The following is a 22,593-nucleotide window of genomic DNA, read 5'->3' as shown; positions in this document are numbered from 1 at the left end:
TGGAATGTAGGTAGTCCTACTGAACTAAATGAGTCTTACTTCTGAGTAGGCATGTTGCACTACACACACCTATTTGGGAGGGCAAAACTAATTCTGGGGTTAGCAAACTGGTATGATGCTCTTTGGTTCCGTTTCTGAACATAAATTCACATTCCTATTGAATTATCAACTTTGTGTGTTTTGTTTGGAACTATATAAATAGAGGATTTGAAAAAGAGAGAGAAAATCCAACCTATCTGCCAGCATCAGGAACATGGCCATCTGGTAAATACAGGAAAATTACACTGCCCACTTTTTTTACTCAATCTGTCATAACTTAAGTTATTAACTGATTGCTTTTTTCATACATTTCGCTAACTGAAACCCAGAACACTCCTTTGTTAAGAAGTGTATAAATACTTTTTAAGTTAGAAGTTGATAATAGACTCATTATCATACTTTAAAATGCTTCCTTTCTATAGTCTTAGGATCATAAAAAGCTGTCTTATGCAGAGTCACACCATCTACCTCAGTAATGTCTGAACCGACAGGCAGAAACATTCCAGGGTTTCAGGCTGAAGTATTTCCCAGTCTTACCTGGCGATGCTACAGATTGAACCTGAGACCTTCTGCATGCAAGGTAGACATTCTATCACAGAGCTGCAGTCTTTCACTAGTCTCAACGATGAATTTAATATGTTGAATTTGCAGACAAATTCAACAGGTATAGGGCAGGTTTTTTTAAAAAATTAAGTGGGATGTTTTGCAATCTCCCCCCTCCCCCCCAAAAAAAAATTCCTTTCATGTGCTCCACAGGTAGAAATTCCTAGAACAACAGTGTAACACAGTATATAGACAAGTGATCATAAAGACAGAAGTATTTTTAAAAGAAAAGATTTTTTTTCTCTTGTAGTAAGGCTGCAGTTCTTCTTTCAGCTAGACACCCAACCCAAGCTACACTGAATTCAGGCAAGATTGCAATCTAGAGATATTGATCAGCCATATCAGCTAATATTTCCTTCATCACAATGCACACCAGTGAATTTATGAAAAGTTAATGGTGCTTTTATTCAGCACTATGAGCTTTCGCTGTTGCCCTGCACAATTACTAATGGATTGCAAAGAAGTGTGAAATGGATATTGCCGGTGCTTTTCTTCCAGAAAGAAAGGTGCTGGTACTGCATACTCTTGAGTACCCTCATACCCCCATAAAAAAAGTACTGGACATGGCACACAAAATTACCACCTGTGTCATCAAAAACCTGCTTCACTACACAGATCTGCCTCAGGGGCCCTGTTCTGGGCATCAGAGTTGAGGTGGGTGGGCGGCAACCCAAAACAATGCTTTCTTGGTGGTGGCCCCAAACTTTGGAATGCACTCTCTGGCACCAACTTCAGTGAGGGGGGGAGGCAAATACCTTTTCCAATTTTACTCAGGCTTTTTATATTTTTGGTTCAATAAATCATTTTAACCTGACTATTTTTGTTTTGCTGGCAGTAGTTTGTGCTGTGCTTTATGTTGTTCTTATATAGACAGTATGGGTATTTTACGATTTTTATTTTTTAAATAAAAAGTACTTGTCAGCAGTTCTGAGAGACAGTCACTGGAAGTGGCAGGATACAAACCCATTCTACATATCAATAATGTTCCAATCTATTTTTTGTGATTTACGTAACACGGCTTCAAAGGCACCTTCTGTTTCAACTTTTATGCGCCTGCTGAAAACTCTTTGATCCCTTCAGGCTTATACAGGTAATTAAGAACACAGTTTTCCATAATAGCTGATTTCAATTTTGTATATGGCTTTTATTGTATGGCTGTATGTATAAATGTTTTTACACCCACCCACCCACACACACACACAAACAGCGAGAGAGAGAGATATTTTGGTTCTTGAAAGGCTTAGTTGTCAAACAAATAGGCTCCCGAACGCCACAAACCCAGAAGTCAAACATTTAAGACATTTGACAAAATGCAACATTGTCGGCTAATTAAAGCAATCAAAATGTACAACTCATGAGGTATGTACAACTCTTTTTTTAAACAACCCGAAAACTCAAAACTTCAGGGTATCCATCATTATCACCTCTACTTGCCTGATGACATGAGAACACCAAAGACAGTTCTTTTGAATGTTAGCAGCTGACTAGATAGGAGCAACTCCAGAAAGAAATCACTTGAGAAAGCAAGAGGGTGGAGTCTAGAACTGTTTAGAATGTAGTAGAATTTCTTAAACTCTCACACACACCCCTTGAGCCAAGTGAAAACTGAGATTCCGCTCTATATCCCAAAAGCTGCACTTATTTTCCTTGCCCAGGACAGCACAACAGATACCTCTTTCCCACATCTTTTGAGCCTGGTTCCCTCATGTTCTTAGAATGAATTAGCCCCTTGTTTCAGGGCGTCTATGAGTCTACATGGTATGCTCATTCTTCCATCAATACACTTGCCCTCAGACAATATGAAGCCTTTATCTTTAATCCAAATACACCATTTATCTTAATTTACTTTGGTTAATTCTATAAACAGAACAGAATAATTTTGGAATTCCTGCCATCATAGACTGGTTAGTCTCTTAAGGGGCCTCAGCATAAGAGCCAAACTATTTACATAGGAGATCCTTAAAGGCCTATCTCTACATGTGTCTGTTGTTGTGCTAAAATCTTCATCTGTGGCCCTCTTCCAGGATCCACTGACACCAGAGCTTTGGCATGTGGTTGCAGGGAAGCGAATTTCTCAGTTTTGGCAATTTTTTTGTATGCTTTTTACTTGTTTTATTGTGTTTTGAAATTTTGTAAGCTGCTCTGGGAATTCCATTCGCCTGCCCCCAGTGATGGGGTATAATCAACCCCTAAAAATTAATGAAACTAATACAATATTACATCTTCTGAAATATATTTCTCCTCTCAAAATGATACCCCCCCCCCCGTGCAAATTATTCACTGTTGTGACTATTTCCTTCCTGAAATTATTAATCAAGGAGAAGAATGCATATAGACACAATATGAGGGCCTGTATCAAGGGTTAGGAATCTCTTTCAGCCTGAGGGCAACATTCACTTCTGGACAGTCTTGAAGAGGTCACATGCCAGTGGCAACAGTGGGCAGGGCAATGAATGTGAAATTTACCTTTGTACAGTAGACTAACTTTACATGTACCCACACACCCCTGTCTATCCTCTATCTAGGCATGTAGGAAGCATTATCAGTGTGCAAATACACATTCCAGCCAGGCAAAATAAACTTCCAAGGAGGGCGTGAAACAGAGCTGGTGAGTGTTGTGGCCTCGGAAGAGGGGATGAGGCTGGGGAAGGGAGAAAGTCCCAGGCAAAGAGGGCTAGAGGAGGCTGTGGAAGGCCAATTTGCAGCAAGGATTAGGAGTCAGTGGCACAGTTTGGCAATGAGTGGTTTGAAGAGAAGGATAATTGTAATCTACTTAACTCACTGTACATGTCGTATCATTGTCTCCTGGGATGCAGAAGTTGAAGTCACCAATGGCAGAATTTTGGTGTCATTAACCAGAGTGGAAGATACACAAAGATGACCCAGGACACAATGAAGTGAGGTTTACATGCAGAAACCCCATTAAAATGAATGGGTGCTGCACAGGAATGCCTGGACAAGCCCAGTTGTTGTTCCAAACCCAATTCAATCAAGATTGAAAAGTCCCACACATACAGTTTGACAAGGATTAATTCTTCCAGTGAAATTGTTCATTACCTGAGCTGACCAACTTGCTACTGAATGGCCACACAGGAGTTAATCATTGCTAATATATCCTATTGTTCATGAGCTATAGCAATGCCAGCTGCAACAAATTATTATAAATAAAAGAAGACAGAAGTTGAAGTCTGTGATTAATAGCTCAGTGAATATATTATAGTGAGTAAGTATATCCACAAGGTATTATTTCATCACTACATTCTTAGTCTGGGATACTGAAATAATGGCACACATATAAAAGCTAAATACCACCCTTTACTGATGTCCCAAATCTCAGTAGCATTACTTAATTAAATTATTCAGATGTATGGCAAAAAAGCCAAAAACTTCCATCACTGCTTTATATACCCTTCACAATGACTGTGGGTGCCAAGATCTTGGTCCTGAAGTTCATCTTCCTACCATCTGCAAAATAAATGCTCCTTGGAATCATTGAGATGTGCTTTAATGCTTTACAGCTGTTATAAATCTAATAGCTCCAGTCTAAATGGAGCTATTTTGCTCTTGTTTATAACCTATCAACAAAATATGTTCTCATGTAGTTTCAAAGAAACAATGACATTAAACAAGGAGAACTAACAACCTTGCATTTTTACAGCCTTCTAAGTGAATGTTTTCTTAGCAGGAGAAGATTTGTTATGTTTATCAGGCTGAGTCGGGGCCCATTTAATCATAAAAAGGTGTAGCCAACAAAGAAATCTACCTTACTTCCTTCTTGTGCAGTGTACATTAATGGTAACATCCAGTTGGACAGAACTCACTACCATTCCCTGTTACAGATTCTGCACATATATATAAATGTCACTATGGCAAGTTCTTAAAGAAATGGGAGTGCCTGATCACCTCATCTGTCTCCTGAGAAATCTCTATGTGGGACAAGAAGCTACAGTTAGAACTGGATATGGAACAACTGATTGGTTCAAAATTGGGAAAGGAGTACGGCAAGGCTGTATATTGTCTCCCTGCTTATTTAACTTATATGCAGAATTCATCATGCGAAGGGCTGGGCTGGATGAATCCCAAGCCAGAATTAAGATTGCCGGAAGAAATATCAACAACCTCAGATAAGCAGATGGCACAACCTTGATGGCAGAAGGTGAGGAAGAATTAAAGAACCTTTTAATGAGGGTGAAAGAGGAGAGCGCAAAATATGGTCTGAAGCTCAACATCAAAAAAATGAAGATCATGGCCACTGGGCCCATCACCTCCTGGCAAATAGAAGGGGAAGAAATGGAGGCAGTGAGAGATTTTACTTTCTTGGGCTCCATGATCACTGCAGATGGTGACAGCCATCACGAAATTAAAAGACGCCTGCTCCTTGGGAGAAAGGCGATGACAAACCTAGACAGCATCTTAAAAAGCAGAGACATCACCTTGCCAACAAAGGTCCGTATAGTTAAAACCATGGTTTTCCCAGTAGTGATGTATGGAAGTGAGAGCTGGACCATAAAGAAGGCTGATCGCCGAAGAATTGATGCTTTTGAATTATGCTGCAGGAGGAGACTCTTGAGAGTCCCATGGACTGCAAGAAGATCAAACCTATCCATTCTTAAGGAAATCAGCCCTGAGTGCTCACTGGAAGGACAGATTGTGAAGCTGAGGCTCCAATACTTTGGCCACCTCATGAGAAGAGAAGACTCCCTGGAAAAGACCCTAATGTTGGGAAAGATTGAGGGAACAAGGAGAAGGGGACGACAGAGGACGAGATGGTTGGACAGTGTTCTCGAAGCTACCAACATGAGTTTGACCAAACTGCGGGAGGCCGTGGAAGACAGGAGTGCCTGGCGTGCTCTGGTCCATGGGGTCACAAAGAGTCGGACACAACTAAATGACTAAACAACAACAATAAATGTCACATGATAAATCTAAGCCAACACCTAAAATTGTATTGTGTGATGATGGCAAACACGTTTGCAGGCATGTGCAGAAAGCAATGTTATTACCATCATGTGAAGGGGAGAGTGTGGGAGAGTTAACTGTCCTTTCTCCCTTCTGAATGTCCCCATTGCCATTCCTGCAGCAGCAGCATCCATGTTGGGGGCTGAATATCTAAAGTGGGAAGCTTGCTGGACTTGAGTAGGCTCCTGTGCAATTATAGACCCTAAACTTCCAGGAGAGAACAAGTCATCAGGTCAACTTTGTGCACTCACACTTCCGTGTGTGCAGTGCCTAGAAAGCATGGCTCAGAGCGGTTTCCCCTTGCCCCATTCCTTTTCAAGGGAAAACCCACTATTTAGTGATAGATCAGAAGAAACGGCAATCTGGGGGAAACCTGAATTGTTGTTTGCTCCAACTGAGTGCTAAAGAGCAGTTTTCCCCAAGGGGGAAGCAGTGGGACAAGAGGAAGTGTGGATAAGCTCTTAGACATGTTAAAGCCAAAGGAAAAGTCACTAAGTAAAGAGAATAAGTGCCTAGAGATGTTGTAGAATCTTCATATTTGGAAGTGTTAAAAAAATCACGGATCAAATCTGTAATGTGGAGGAAATCCAGTCTGCATTTTATGTGTTCCAATTCACCAGAGTCTGGAGGATTTCCAGTCCAGGCCTTGAGGCTGCTGAGAACATAAGATTTCTGTCAAGCTTTTCTCATGCCTAATGTGTGTTTGAGTTTGTTCTAAATAAAGTGTATTGGTTACTATCTGTCATGTGAAGAGTATATCTTACTGTTGAGGATCCTTCATATATATGATCACTTGCTTTAGGGGAGAGGAATTTCTCTAGGTTAGACCTGCACTATGTGCACCCAACAAGCTGCACATAATACATCAGGTTATGTGCAGTAGACTATCAGACCATGCTTAATATAAAATAATGTCATTCATCTGGATCTCTAGGAATAATGCTGGATAAAATTTAAACGAACAGATGGCAAATAAATAAATAAATAAATAAATAAGAGAATTTATTTCAACTGAGAGTTAAGCTAGCAGTGAATTTAGCCCCATTTCATTGATATTTACTCACTATGCTCTTTAGAAAATAGGAATGCCTTAAAGACCCTGTATACCTGAAGAAGCATGTCTGTCCCCATTGTTCAGTCCAGGTCTAGCTCCCAGGGTCTTCTGGTAGTTCCCTCATTGTGACAAGTAAAATTACAGGGAACCAGGCAGTGGACCTTCTTGGTAGTTGCACCCGCCCGATGGAACACCCTCCCATCAGATGTCAAAGACACAAAAAATTTTACAACCTTCTGTAGACATCTGAAGGAAGCCCTGTATCAGGAAGTTTTTAATATGTGGTATTTTATTCTGTTGTTCTGGTGGTGGTGTTTTTGTATACCCTGGTGGAAGCCACCCAGAGTGGCTGGAGCAACCCAGTCAGATGGGCGGGGTACAAAAAAATAAATTATTGTTGTTGTTGTTGTTGTTGTTGTTAAGACTAAGGCTCCAGCTAGTCATCCAACATTTTTTTTCTGAGAGCAGGTAGCCACACACCCCTAAAAAGATCAGTGTGGAAAATGATATAGTCCTCTCTTGTTCTTTTGTCCCTAGCATTTTGTAATGAGGCACATAGTGCCACTAAAAATGAGGGTTCTCATTTAGATATAATGGTTGACAACTGCCGAAGTTCCTATTAATTTAGTCTTTGGTGTTGCACATTCAGTGTATCATAGCACGCTTCACTCCTCTTCCACATTCACATGGCTGGAGGAGGGATAATTAAAAGTGCCTTCACATCGATTGTCTTGTGATCTGAGCATAAGAGCATGTCATAACAGAGGAACTGAAGAGAACAGCTGTGCACCCTGCTTTCTGTACTCTTTCACTGCCTGTGTATGATAAGCAACATCTAAAAGAGCATTTGCATTAAGGCTGAAAGAGAAAATTGCATTAGCTGTTATTACTTTCATCTTTTTGTTCTTTCTACCAGGTACATTAGAAATAAGAAAGGGCTTCCTGTTCCTTTTATGCTTGCATAATCCTATTTCAGTGATATGGAGCTGAATAAAATATGATACCTTCATAAAACCAGATAAAGGCCAAATGCACAAGGCCAAGTGCAATCTTGACTGAATCTCACTGAATTTAAAAGACTATAACCTCCCTTGAAATCATCTCCCCTGCCTCTCTATCCAAAGACAGGAAATGCTCAGGCCAATGCCAAAAGCTATTTTATTATGCCAAAATGGCAAATTCCCCGTCTGGAACAAATGCATAAAGTTAATTATTTTATCCAAAGCAAGGCATCTCATTATTTTTAGTGGGACAAAAAGCATATTTTGAAAGAATAACATTGTTTCCCCAAGACACCTCTAAATGCTTAGTACAGTTTTCCCTGAGTCACTCACTTGTTTTCTAAGAACTGGTGTGGAGCCAGTTGAAATTGTCCCCATTTGAAATCTCGGCTCATGAATGTTCTTGCCAGATGGCCACAACTCAAAACAACCCACTGTCCCTCTGTCTCCCATCAGTAGAAGAGCAAGGATGGTAACGCAGGCCTAGCAAACAGGTCCATTGCACAGATCTCTAAGGCAATGTATGCATTGTGATTCAGTGCTCTTATTACTTGTACAAAGCATCGTGAATGTTTAAATGATGTCCACATTTGAGCATCATTTAACTGTTAACCTGCTTCCACCTTGCCCCCATTCAAAGTAGACTGGAGCAGTCCACCCGTACATGTATTTGATTCTACATAGGTGATACAGCGTTGGTATTTCCCGTTCGTATCAGTAGACATCATTAATTTTGTGTTTGTCCCTGCTAGCTTTGGATAGATATGAATTAGAAAGAAAAGCCATCTTTAATTTTATTTTTTTCCATTCTGCATGACACACAGCAGAAGAAGCAAGGATGTCTACATGGTTGTGTACCCTCCAATCTTGGTACCACCAATAAAGTGGAGAGGGTTTTCAGTCTGTTGTGATTAAAGATTTGTTGATCCATGAACCAATTAAGTTGATTAAAGCTCCAATCCAAAGGTCACTTCCTGATGAGCCAACCCATTGAATACAATGGGACTAGCTTCTGAGTAAACATGCACAGGATGACATATGTAGTTTGCAGTCTTTTGGGGGGGGGATGGATGACACACTGTAAATATTTTAGCTAAACAGCTGCATTTTATCACAGATTTTCTACACAAAGACTCTTGTCTGAAATATTAAATCTGTAAGGTTTTTCCCACTCAGAGAGAATCTGTGGAAAGCCATCCATTATCCAGAAGCTTGCTTTTTTTAGTGCAAAAAGGGGGAGCGGGGAGATGCAGATGGACAACTGTTTACATCTTCTCATCATTTGCAGAGGTTATTTAGCAGTCACTGCAAATGCCTTTCATACAGCTGCATTTATCTGTGCTTTGATTTTAACTTCAAATATAGAGAAAGCACAAAGAAAGTGTTAAATTATTTGGTCCAGACAGTCTTGTATTTCAGTACAAAATATTTTAATAAACAACCTTATTTAACAGTTAATTCTGTCTCCAGTGTAGGTGTCAATAGTGTACCTAAACCTGTCATACTACTAGGAGGTTTTAAAAGCAATCTATGAAAAAGGTTGGCAGCAGAGGCAGTTTTTGGATAAAACTAGACACTGAGCTGCTGGCGGCACCACAACAGTGCTGTAGATAGATAGATAAACTTTATTTGCCTTAGCCAACGGCCATAGCAACATAAAACAAGCAATATATACAATTAAAAAGACAACAATGAATAAAAAGGACAATCAAATGATCAAGATAGTGGCCCTTAATCTCATTGCACCCTCGATAAACCTAGCAACCTTTGCTGTTGTCTGATCACTTTGATCTGATAACAGAAAGAACAATATAACTGCAGATGGGTGGCCTGGGATGGTGAGTAGGAGTGGGGTGATGATCTCATTCCTCAGGTCTTTATAAAGGGGACAGGACAGGAGAACATGAGCCACTGTTTCCAGATTGCCATCTCCACAGGGGCAGTCGTTTCCCAGTTGGAATCTTTTGGCATCTGCGCTCAAGTACGGCAGAGGGCATCACATCCAATCTGGCCAGTGTGAAGGCATGTCTGTATTTTGGGATAGTTAATTTATACAAATATGGTGCCAGGAAATCAAACTGGGGGGGGGGGGGGGAGGCATACCAAGAACAGAGTTTCTTTATAATGGCCAGATTGTTCTGTTGCTCTAAGTCCTTCAGACGCTGTTCAACTAGCCCTTTTGCTTTAATAAAGCCCATCGTGAGAAGCTGATGTGGGTGGAGTCCGCAGGAGAGGAATTTTTGGTGCACAATTTTAGCATTGCACAGGGCGCCACTGAAATTTGGGGACACAAAGGCTGCTGCTGGTGGTAATGGGAAAGGATCACATTGGGGATTCCCGTGTTATTATGGCAAGAAGATCCATATACCCTGAATTCTAAAAATTATTAAGAATCACAAGTGTGTGTGTGTGAGAGAGATCAGCTATATTAATCTCTAGCTATATTGAAACCACTAAGCCAAACTGATATTCTAATCAACTGTCTTTAGAAATCAAAACATTATCACCAGATTTAAATGCATGAAACTGTAAAATCATATTTAAATCCCACTTGGAAGTTGCTCCCCCCCTCTGCTTCCATTAGGAGTATATTCTGGAATGTATTTCTCAGAAAAATCTGAACTTTTTAATGGCATCTGGTTCTCATTGAAATGTGGGGTTTTTCTCTGTGGAGTTTTCCATCTGTGTTGATTGAGAAACAGTAAGGACAAGACACTTGCTAGAGGTCACTGAGGGAATTTCTGGTTCAGTCCAAATGTAAACAGCTTCATTTATATAATACATGGAAGCTTCCAGAATCACTTCATAGCCCTTTCAATAACCATATGCCGCTTGACTTAGAAGAGAGTCAAAGTTTTATTCTGGCATGTGGTGTTTTGGTTCTGCACCCCTCCCCCTCCCCAAGATGTAACCCCCCCCCTTGGCATCATTGTAGAATTATCCCGGTTTGTGCTGTTCATGTACTTTGAAGTCACAGAATCTAGCCCTCTGCCTATCAAAGAACAATCCAACATTACACCTTAAACCTACAATCTGAAATTGATCTGAATCTGGCATGTATTAGCCGATCGTAAACCTGACAGTATCCATTTACCTATATTGCCTGGGCTCACGATATACGATATACGATATCTTTATTGTCATTGTCCCATGCAGAACAATGAAATTGAAATATTGCTCACAGTATTGTTGAGCTCGACACTTAAATCTGGCAAGCCTAAGAGTGGGTTTATCCCACACAATGAAAGGAAAATGTGTTCTTTCTCTGCTTCTGCTATAGTGTGAGAAGTAAATATCACAAATCTCTATAGTGATCCTGGGAGCTCCGTCACAGCCCACTCATTTCAGTACACGACAAACTGCAAACACTTATGTTACAGCCAAACTGTAAACAGATAAAGATCCCCTAAGAAGACTCCTTAGAATGCTATTCAGTCATTTGGATGTTTATCCCACGAGTCCCAGAGGCTCGAAGCTGGTTACAGTAATTTAAACACACAACTGAAACCAAAATAAAATTTTAAAACTTGTCAAATGTCAAACCCTTCATTTCTCATCTACTCCCACCCACGCCGGCTCTCAGAATACCACTCTCTGATCTGAATCTAGAGATCGAAATCAATTTCAGCCTAATTTGACCGATAAGTGTTGCCTAGATGCTTGGGTGGACGACATGACTGTGCCAGGCTCCTTCCTGCAAATGTATCAAGATCAGGACAAATGCCATTGATTTGCAGAGTTTAATTGCATGCATTATGTAGCAGATAAAACTTATCTATAGTTTTCACAATTAAGCACTTGCATGCAACTAAGGTTGGAGATGACAGAAGAGCTTGTAACAGCATCCCCTCACATGTTCAGTTAATGTGTGAGGTGAGGGGATTGCAGCTGCTGGACAAGCCCCTCTCTCTCTGCCTGTCTTTTTGGCTTCTTTATGCTTTTGGCTACACATTTGCCCAGAGTTTATAGTTCATGGCACCCACAGAAGATAAGAGAAAATATGTGCTCAGGAATTCCCCCCCCCCCAGCACTCAGAATATTGGGCTAAAGCTCAGCCATGCTTCACCCAAAAGCCATGACTTAACAGGATAGGTTTATTCTAATGTGTTCCTCTGAATATTATATTTTCTACCACATTTGGCCCCTTAGGCATGGAAATGAAAGCAGGGTGGTACATTCCAGCCATGTTCTTGTGACCATGTATGGCACTGACCTTCATGTGTACAGCTTGAATTGCCAATGATTAAGACTCTATTATCACACCTCAGAAGTGGGTCCTGGTCTTTTAGTCCACATGGACATTCCAAAATATGCATTCCTTAATAATGCATAGCAGATTCGTACATTTTCTGCACACCACAGATGCATGAACTAGCATGGTTTCCTTTTTGTCTAGCCATTATTGAGATTCAAGAGTGTGTGGTCAGACAGTTGTATAAAAAGGCTACATTCTTTGGGGGATTTTTGATTATTATTTTTTAATAACTCCTACATTTTAAAAAGCTATCCAAATGTAGTTTCAGACACTTCATCTTGATAAGAACCACAAGATTCTGTTGCAGGCTAAAAAAAATAGCAGAAGAACAGTTACAGCATAATTTATGATGGTGCCTGTTTTCTATTTGCCTGGAAATATAAGAGGAACTAGATCTTAACACTTTCCTTTTGGCCCTAAATACAACCATGGAACGCAACCCAGCACGGAAAGATGAACAGAGAAAAATTAATCGAATGCTTCAAGGCTCAATGAAAAAGAGTTTGTTCACTTTTTAACTGGGAAGACCAAAGATCACATTTACTCACAATTTAGTTCTCATATTTGGAATACTGTACTGTATTGTTCTGATTCAGTAAAGTAGAATGTTCAGGTCCACTACAATTTTCTATTCTGCCCTGAAATCACTAACCAAGATTGCCTGTTAACAACAATCTTTTCTCTTGTACTCCACATATTTTTAAAGCTTGAGGCTTTCTGATGAGGCAGTAAACAGAACTATCCCCATTAGTACCTATTTGTGACAACAGACGGTGTGTGAGAGAAAAACATGTGGCTAGACAACCCAAGGGTATCAGGCTGGGCTCATAGGCACTTCCATACAAACCCCATGAGCTGTGCATCCCATAACCAACCACTCGGATTTTATTGGAAATGGGTTTGGTAATTGCTAATTAGGAAGGGCTGTGCTCATTAGGGGAATTATTCTATTTAATACAAGTGGAAGAAAAATGAAATGGGTAAACAAGGCCTAAATTTTGAGAGACTTCCTCATAACTAGAAGCTGACTCAGGCTGTGTACAGATGCAATTATTTCAGACTGATTTCCCTGCTCCTACTTAGCTGGCTATGTAGCCCCTCTTCTGCTTCAGTAAATATGCTGTAATAAAGTATGTTGGCATAGCCACTTATAACCATAGTGTAATGATGCGAGAGTCTTGCTATGAGGTCAACAGCTTTGCTGGGGAAGCCTGTCTTCTCCTTTAAAACCTCAGACGTTAAGGTCTAGTGCTGGAAAAAGGAAAGCATTTTGTAGGGGCAGAGGGAAAGAGTTGTAAAATAAGAAGAAAATGATATTGAAGTGGCATACTAAATCATCTGGAAAAGGTGATGGGCTGGGCAGAGAAGTTCCTGCTGTTAAGTCTAGTCCACTGCATACAATTGTACTTTCTCCTCTCCTTACATTATATGAAAATTGAATAGAAAATGGTTTCTCCTGACAGGCCATGGTGGTGATTTAAAAAGTGAAATGAAAAGCAATAAGCAGAGGTTTCAATAAGCAGGTGCATTGCTGCTCAGATTGAACCATACTGAGATTACTAAAATGCATGCTGCACTAACAATATTAGTGCATAAGGTAAATACCACAGACTGCTGTGCTCATGGAACATGAGAAACATGGGCACAAGCCAGCTAAGGTAGAACTGATTTAACTCCCAATGATTTCAACAGAATGCATTTGACATTCCTCTTATGGGGAGATGGATGGAATTAAGAGAGTTTAACTTTGGGAGGGGTTTTTTAATGCCCTATCTAAGTCACATAGTTATTACTTCATTGCTGACATCACAAGAAGAATGTGTTGAGAACTTCTTCAGTCCAACCTTTGGGGTTGTAGTCCTGCAGGGCACCAGTTTGAGGAAGGCTGCCTTTAAGAAAGACCACTTTTTCTGGATATAACTGCCTACAGAACTTCTATAGAAATACATGCTCCACCACCCACTTCTTGCTCTCATGTCTTTAGATGATGAAAAGTGTTAAGTTGTGGGCGAATATATCAGACAACACAGTGATTCTTCAAACAGCTCTTGTTTATTCAGAGGCCAGAACAGAACTGAGCTGAAGGGCTCAGTCAGCCTGCTTCTATAGAGCTCCAGTACAACGTTACTGTTGCAACTTTCTAAAACTATCCAATCACTGAACGTCATTTTCAATCCTTCATTTGCATAACTATCTACAGTATCCCCCTGCTGGTCCAGGGTGAGAACTTCAGTACATAACAAAAACCAACTTAAGTTAGAATCACAGGGTGGAATTCGACACTGTGGTATTACAAAAGTTCTGACAGTTTGCTAGATGTAATAATCCGCCCCCACTTGCTGTCCTGGGCTTTTCCCCAACCATGCTCAAGCCAATATTTTTTTTGGGGGGGGGGAGAGGAGAAAGCCACACTGTGTAAAGCCCCCCTTGCACAAGGTTTTAACTGACAGGGTTTGTTAGGTGATTTGTCTATCTTTACCCTTCAAAAGCAAAAAAGAAATGCAATGCTAAAAACTAACTCCTTCATTGCATTATATGTAAACAGAAGCAGTCCGAAATTATTTTTGAATGAGGAAGAACAGCAGGTTTCATTAGCAACTTGTAAATAACACAGATTCTGGAAAAGATAATTAATTGCAACACACAGCTTTTTAAGTCCATGCAATAAGTTTGCATTTCATACAGTACCATCTGGAAGAAGGAATTTGCAGAAAGGGACTCTTAGGGAGATAATTGCCTACCACGAATAACAAGAACAACGCCCTTGAGGTCAATTACATAACTTTAGCAAATTTTAATAGGCTAGATTTGCATCTGCAGGCCGCAGTCTTTAAATACATTATCCAGAGGAAGTCCTGGCTCACATATGCCAGTTTGTTACTTAATGACTACAGCATCAAATGGTGCCTTCCATGTGTGAATGAAGGCCAAACTGGTTATGATCAGATTACCTGTTCCTTTCTAACATTCTGCTTTGTGGGATACCCTTGGAAAAGATGTAGGAGGTGCACAGGGGGAAAAGTGAAGTTCCATTAAACAAGCAGAAATCCTTGCATTAATGGGACAAGCTAGCCACATACCATACAGGATGTGACCACGAGGCAACTACAGCAGCCCCTAACAGATACCCATCCAGCCTCTGCTTAAATATCCCCAGAGGATGAGAGCCCACCAACTACGGAGGCAGTCTGTTCCACTGTTGAACAGCTCATAGCCTTCAGAATTTTCTCCTAATGTTTATCCTAAAACAGCTTATTTGCAGTCTTCACCCATTGGTTTTAGTTCTGCTCTCTGGCGCAGCAGAGAATGAGGCCACAATCATACAATACATCTTAAGCCCCAAGATACAACTTTAAACCAGGCATGGCCAAACTTAGCCCTCCAGATGTTTTGGAACTACAATTCCCATCATCCCTAGCTAGCAGGACCAGTAGTCAGGGATGATGGGAATTGTAGTCTCAAAACATCTGGAGGGCCAAGTTTGGCCATGCGTGATTTCAACACTCAGGGCTTCCACCAAATAATTCTGGGAGTCAGGGGTAGCATGTCCCATTTCACAGTTTAAGGCAAAACAGAGAGTGCCACCCTGACCTGCTGGCAATACCTCCGCCTGTGCTGCTCGCCCCATCACCTCCACCACTGGCAGAGAAGTGGCGCAGGCATCAGTGCCAATTTCCAGTATGATTGTGCCAATTTCCAGCAAGATCAGTGCAATTTGCCCAAAATCAATGAAGCTTCTCTGCCAGTAGTGGGGCAGGCACAGTGCTGATTTCGGGCTTCTGCCACCTGAGGCAGAGGCCTCACCCCACCTAATGGCTGTGCTGGCCCTGCTCGGAGTTGCAGTTTGTTATAGGTGTTTAGACTTGTTGGGAGGCTCTTACTACCCTCCCAGAGCTGCAATTTTCAGAGTGCTTAGCAATCAGTCCCTCTTCGCAGGGAATGTGAAGCTTATAGCTCTGGGATGGGAATAGGGGTCTCCTAACAATTCTCAGCACCCTTAACAAACCACAGCTCCCATAATTCTTTGGGGGAAGGCATGCCTATTAAATGGATATAATGCAGCTTTAGAAGTACAATGCAGATGTGGTCTGAATGTTGATTAACAAACCAGGGAAATAAATCAAGATGTGAGGCAAGAGCATGTGGTTATGGCATTTGTCTACAGTTTATCTAGCCTTGGAGCCATGGGCTTGGAGGATCATTCATGCATGGGCAGTGTTTTGATAACTGAAGGCTATATTTCAATTAATTCTTTTGATGGAGAAATTTCAATCTGTACTGTTTCATGGCAACCATCCTCCTTCTTTGTAGTGGTTTAACAATGCCCAGAAAAAAATGCATTTTCCAGTTTTGCCCAGACATTTGGATTATGCATTGACTGAAAGTGGTCAGGAATCAACTCCAGTAAAAATCAGTTGTCTGGCAACCTTTGCTGCTTATCATGATTGTTAAATCATTAGGAACACAGAAATAGCATAATACTCATGCCATAAAGACAAGAGTCTGGAGATGCTGGGCATCTAATGCATCTGCTCAACTCCATCAATTTTCTTTAACACGACAAACAAGACATTAATTTAAGCCTAAGGAAGGCATGCACTGCCTTCTGCATCATGGCTATGTTTGAGAATGCTGTTACGAGGGCATTCCCTAGTCATGAAAAGAACATTTCTTAAAATATTTATTTACTCTCACACACATATTCTGGAGATACTCTTATGAGGATGACAGTTTGCATCTTTTCATTTATTGCCTTGCCTTTTCTGTTAACAGGTGTGCTAGCAGAAAAGAAACAAATATTGCTCTCTACCACATTCCTTTTCCTTTCTGTCTATTTATTGTGGGAAGCCAAGGCCACCTCAGTAATCTCTGTTCAACGTTGTCCTCAAGGCTGTCTGTAGGTTGTCTACCTGGGATTTAGGAAGGTATTACAGTATTCTACACACAAGACTGCTGTGTTAACATCATCTGTGCTCTCTGTGCTGAACTTTGGCTACAGGATTAAACTTACACAGGGGTTGCTAGCAAACATGGTTGGTTTAACAGGGCTCTATACAGGGTCCAAGCAGGGCTCTAAAACACAAGCCTTGGGAAAGAAGAGTCTAAAGGTTGTGTCCGAATACAATACAATTAGGGCTGCCAGTGCTGTAGATGTTTCTTTTGTCTTGGCAAGGCTACTGTACTTTCAGCAGTTTCCTGACAAGCAAACATCCAAAAGGCAAACCTTTTCCTCATTATTGCATCTTTGTGCCAAGCAAAGCCGCATTTCTGTGTGCTATTCCACTGCTGAATGCCTAGCAAAAATCCTCAGAAGCCCTACCTACTTCCAAGCAGGTCAGAAGCTTGTATGAGAGTTGCTTTGAATGAACAAGTAGGTACAGCAGCTGTTTATTTATTTAACCTATTGTAGAGGTGAGGCATTTGGATTCATCTTGCATCAAAGCTCTTTGCAATATAGGAGTTTCAGAAGTCCAAAGTTCAGAAATGGTAATGAGAAATATGGAAGTACAGTGGGAAGCACCCAGTACTTACTGACATTATCTCTATGGGTATTCCCAATATCAGTTTCTTGTTGTTCCTTGTTTTACTGATTCATTCCCAGCTTCAAAACTGCATGTTAAAACTGCCTGATAATTATTTTAAAAGAGATATGTTTTTCCAAAATACTTCTACTGTCCCTAATTCCAGGAGTGGAAAGGCGGGCAGTTTCTTAAACGACAACATAACACACTTTACAAAAGCAAGTAATTTATGATTTTAAAGGTCAGCAATACCTAGTTGGGTCGTGTAGGTTTCCTCCCTCTCCACTGTCTGCCTCTCTTAACAAAGAAATACCAGAACATTATAGCTAGCTTTACTTTTATCCTTAGAAGGCTGTTCGTACAAATGATAGAACTATGTACCATGAATGATAGAACTATGTACTATGTACTATGCCACCATGTACAATATGATTACTCCAACTATGTTCAATGGGACTTATTTCCCATGAAGCGTACACTGGATTACAACCAAGGGACTTTAAAATTGGCCTAAAGTTAAAGTTCAGTGACTTCATTTCCCTCACTCTTATTTCCATCAACCACCTTAAAGTATGCGAAAAGCGTAGGCTTCACAGTTGGGACTAAAATGTCACAAGATGTTACGGTACAAAAGAAATATGAATTATTTGTTCTACATCAAAGTTATTATCAGCAACTTTAATATCTCACAATTCTACTTGTAGTCTGTGGGCACAATCCATTCATCTTCTGCCTCCTATTGCCTGAGGACGTTTTCTGCTGCTGACTCCCTCCTCACAACCGCCCATTCCTGCAAACTGATAGCCCACCTGTGTGTGGAGAGTGGCACTAATGGAACAGCTGCGCACAGCTAATTGTGTGCAAAAGGACCCAACAGATTTGAATCTTATGTGTTTTGTTCTTATCTTAATGAGCAGAGCAAATGTGAGACCCTTCAAAGGTGTTTTCACAAATTCATTGTTTATGAAAAATCTGTATTTGAAAGATAAATCATTTATGCACAAATATTTCTAGGATTTGTAAAGCATTCTGAGAAAGAACCAGGAGTTAACAGACATGCTCTGAACAGCTAAATGTGAAAAATATAAGCAGGCTTTAACAGAAAGTTGAAGATGACTCACCTGTCTTTGCTTTTGATTTGGAAACAGCTAGCCCAGCTACATATTATTTTAACAGTGGTCATCCTGGACTTCAGCTGAACATGAGAGAACTTCTTAGCGGTATTTATATTAGATTTCTGTAATGGGATTACTACCAAAACTATCTTTCTGATTATCAAATTATGCTAGCAGACTAAATGGGATCTCATTGGTTCTGAGGATACGCAAAACTTTGATCTAATTTTTTCCTATTGTTGTGCCAGAACTATATTTAAATGCTCCACCTGAGACTAGCAATTTTAATAGGCAATGTTCCGTTGGCCTCCCTGTGAGCAAGATAAGCTTATATTCCCAAGCCTTGTGGAGAGGTTACTATTTTTAAGAGGAACAAGCATGTCCAACTTTGCACCACTGCAAATTCAAGAAGGAGCAGAGATATGAAACTAGTTGTTGTGACTCATAAAGAAAACAAAGGTAGAAACAAAGCAAAATAGAAGATTTTACAGGGTCTTTCCAAGTATATTATTTGGGATTTCCATACAAAGATCAAATAGTAACACCCCAACCCCCAATCTCTCTCCTACTCTGCCAGCTAACCCCTATCACAGCAATAGGAAACTCTTGGAAAAATAGATGGGAATTCTCCTGTTTTGTGCAGGCAATAGCCAGGGAGTGGACCTGAATGAAGACTGCCAACCACTGTGGAATGGCTGGATGGAATATAGGGCCTGGTGGGGACCAGAGAGCCTCCACAGCGGCTGGGGAAGCAGCAACTACCACAGAGAAAATGGCACGGCTCACAGTGGCACTGTGGAGGTGCTGTGGCGAGCCGTAACCGCCGCTCACCCTGAAGTCGAGTAAGTGGCCATTGCTGCAGCAGATCCCATTACCATCTGCCAATCTAATGGCAAGAAAGAGAATGCATCAGTCCAAACCTATTGGGACCACTTTTGGAGGCAGAAGATGATGGCAGAAGATGAAAACTTCCTGCAAGATAGCTACAAGGCCTTGGGTTTAGCCAAGTCAGAGGAGGCATAATAACAGAGATGTGGATTTAAAATCAAGATGAAAATATCCCTCTCATAAAGTAATATCCCTTCCAGCATAAAGGCAGCTTCTAGTCTCATGGCTATGGGTATAGTCCAGCTAAAGTCAAGTGTCTTAGGCTATGCTTGGTTTGCCACAGGGACATTTAAATCTCCTGATGAAATGGATTCCATCACTTCTTATTGTCTCGGTCTTTCTGTCCTCTGCCCATCATCTTTCCCAGTCATAAGGGACACCTGGAGATCTGCATGCCACAGAAAGTGGGCACATGCCAGGACCAGGGAATTAGCTGGTTGGTATAGCTGCCTGCTGCTGTTCTGAAAGGTCTTGGGCTGGTGTCTGGAATAAGGGATGGCAACAGTCAGTGTTTTGCACACAGTCGATACTTTACCCTGGCCTTTGACATTATCTGTCTGTCTGTTTGTCTATCTATCCCTATTCTCTTGACTGTAGTTTTAAACTGATTTTAATATTGTATTTATAAATTGCTGTAACCCGTCCTGGGAACTTATGAGTGGGTGAAAAATCATCCCCATGGAACTTTGGGTGGATCGTGGACAAATACACAATTCATAGCAACATATTTAAGAATCCAATTAATAAACGGACAATGATTTCTACCACATATTTACTTATAATGGCCTACATCAATGGACAATTGTACAGAGTCTACTTCCCTGCTTCTGCAGCTCCTCTTAAGGCATAATGCTGTTATTACTATGTCAGCTGCTGGCTGTTACAGTGAACTATTAAAACTTATGCAGTCCTGCTAAACTAAATTCGATTTTCTTATTTCTAAAGAGGAAAAGAAAGAAAGAAAGAAGATTTCTTTGCAAAAACAGTATCATTTATTTTTCCTGCGTTTATCCTCCTTAAGACTTTTTTGTGACCTTCTGAACTGGGCGAAGCACTATGGCTTCATCTTCTAGTTATTTACATGAGGAACTCAAATGCCTTCATAAACATAATCCTGTTTGCTAATTGCATCACCCATTCTGACCTCTTCCTACTTTTCTTGTAAATTGTTTATTTTTGTTCATTCCATTTGCCATGTAGCGATTCTTCCTACACATATCAGTTTAGTGTTTAATCTTACCTCTTGATTCGCATCATCTTGCTGAGATGTCAGAGACAGCTCCTTCTTCTGCATACTTTGGGATTTTTTATTGTTTGCATTAACATCCGTAGTTTGTCAGTCATGCAGCTGGGGTACACTCAGTCTTTCGTAAGCTCTTCTATGCTTCTGCAACGCGGGGGTTTCTCTTTAATCAGCATATGGTCTGTAATATGGAGATTGTTTTGAATGTGATGTCATGGGAAAAAGTGTTAGTTGAGTCAATGTGGAAATTTGCCCAGATACTTTTAAGTTGCTCCTTCCTTGCACATACTGTCATCTGTTTGAGACCGTCCTGTTGCTTCCCAGTGGCTCTCCATCCTCACCCAGGATCACTTTCCAGTCCAAATATAGCACTAGTGGAGCGAATAATCCCCCAAAATGATTGTTTGTACAAAGCGCTTGGCAGTCCAACCAAAATCCTTTCCAAATCCGAACCAAATGTGTCAGTGAGTATGAAACAGTTCTGTAGGATGCTTCTAAATGCCTCCAATTTTATTTTTACAATATTGTGCCAATGGGATGATTTGTCATTGGTTGTTGAAAATTGTTGAGATGAATCAGTGCTGTTGTCAAGAGCTATAAACTGGAAGTTCACGTTTTCATCTCAGCTCATATGTAAATCTACCAAATGGCTTGAGGAAAATCATATTTGTCTCATAAGTTATCACAAGATGGAGGATAGCTATACCCTTCAGGGTAGTGGTTGTAAAGAATACATAATGTATGTGAAGTGCTTTCAGCAGGAAAGTAAAGTGTGATATAAATACCATGTTCTGTTTATATTTTAATATGCATTCATTCACATGCATATCATTACTTTATACTACAAGGAATGGGTATCATTGGATATAAAAAGCCTATTAAGATTTCAATATAGCCACCATGGTAGAAAAATGTTAAACATCCATGTAGGTTCAAATTCTTGTTTCTTTCCAAACTTTCTGAATGGATGCATGTAGCAGGTCAGCAGTGGAGACTGCCACCTTCCCACCCTTCTCTCCATGTGCATTAATTGAGTGTCTGAAAGATCATAGGAAGAGCTGTGCTGGATGAGACCAGAGTCTTATGGGGTGTAGCATTCTGTTTCCCATAAGGACCAAATGGATACCAATAGGAAGCCCATAAGAAGAACATAAAAACAATGACCCTCTCTTGTTGTTGCCTAGTGACTTATATTCACTCTGCCATTGATCCTGGAGTATAGTATACGGACATTAAGATGAGGAGCCGTTGATGGACCTATTCTTCCTGAATAGGCCCAATCCCCCTTTAAAGTCTTGGCTGTGAGGTCTGGAAGACCTGCTCCCTGCCTTGCTGGCCTTTTCCCACCTGGCTTGGGAGGACTGACCCTGACTGACTGACTCCGACTACAGAAGCTGAGACTGCTGAACTGACCCTTGGGTTGGGGTATTGTTTAGGTGGGATTGTTGTGTGTGTATGTGTGTACACACACACATTGTTCCATTATGGTTGTGTACTTTTCAATGTGCTTTATTTGTTGTGTGTGACTACTTTTGTAACATTTGCAATTATTTAAATATTTTCATGTTGTAATGCTGCCTTGAGCATGGCGTTAAGTATGGAAATATGACATACAAATTAAATGATAATGATAAGAAAGGAACTGTTTCTTCAGTTTCCTCCTCTTCCCGAGGGTAGGCTTTATAGGTGACCTCCTGGAAAGTGGAACCTCACATGCCAATAAGGGGAAGATGATTGCTGCAATTTTCTGATACTTGAGAAGCTAAGGAAGATAATACTGGTGGGCAGTTTCTACAAGCTGGTGGCTCCATCACCCCCATAAATAAATTTGTGAAGATGTGAGGTGCTATGTGCACCTGTGAGATCCATAGTTTTGGAATAGCCATCCCAAAAATGAGTTGGTGATTCTACCAC

At 40.7% G+C, this 22,593-nt stretch overlaps 1 protein-coding gene across 1 annotated transcript in view; it reads right to left on the bottom strand.

Moving 5' to 3' along the window:
* PDE5A (phosphodiesterase 5A) overlaps window positions 1-20,956 on the bottom strand; it is a 124,462-nt gene extending 103,506 nt beyond the window's left edge. Inside the window, exon 1 of the mRNA XM_081021909.1 lies at window positions 20,677-20,956. The gene's annotated coding sequence lies outside the window, so the exon portion shown is untranslated. The remainder of the gene's footprint in view (window positions 1-20,676) is intronic.
* Between the last annotated feature and the right edge of the window lie 1,637 nt (window positions 20,957-22,593).

This window comes from Podarcis pityusensis, assembly GCF_964106645.2.
Source record: "Podarcis pityusensis genome assembly, chromosome: 9".
NCBI classification, from domain to species: domain Eukaryota; kingdom Metazoa; phylum Chordata; class Lepidosauria; order Squamata; family Lacertidae; genus Podarcis; species Podarcis pityusensis.
Note: the sequence above shows the minus strand (reverse complement) of the source record. Positions and strands in the feature narration are given on the sequence as shown.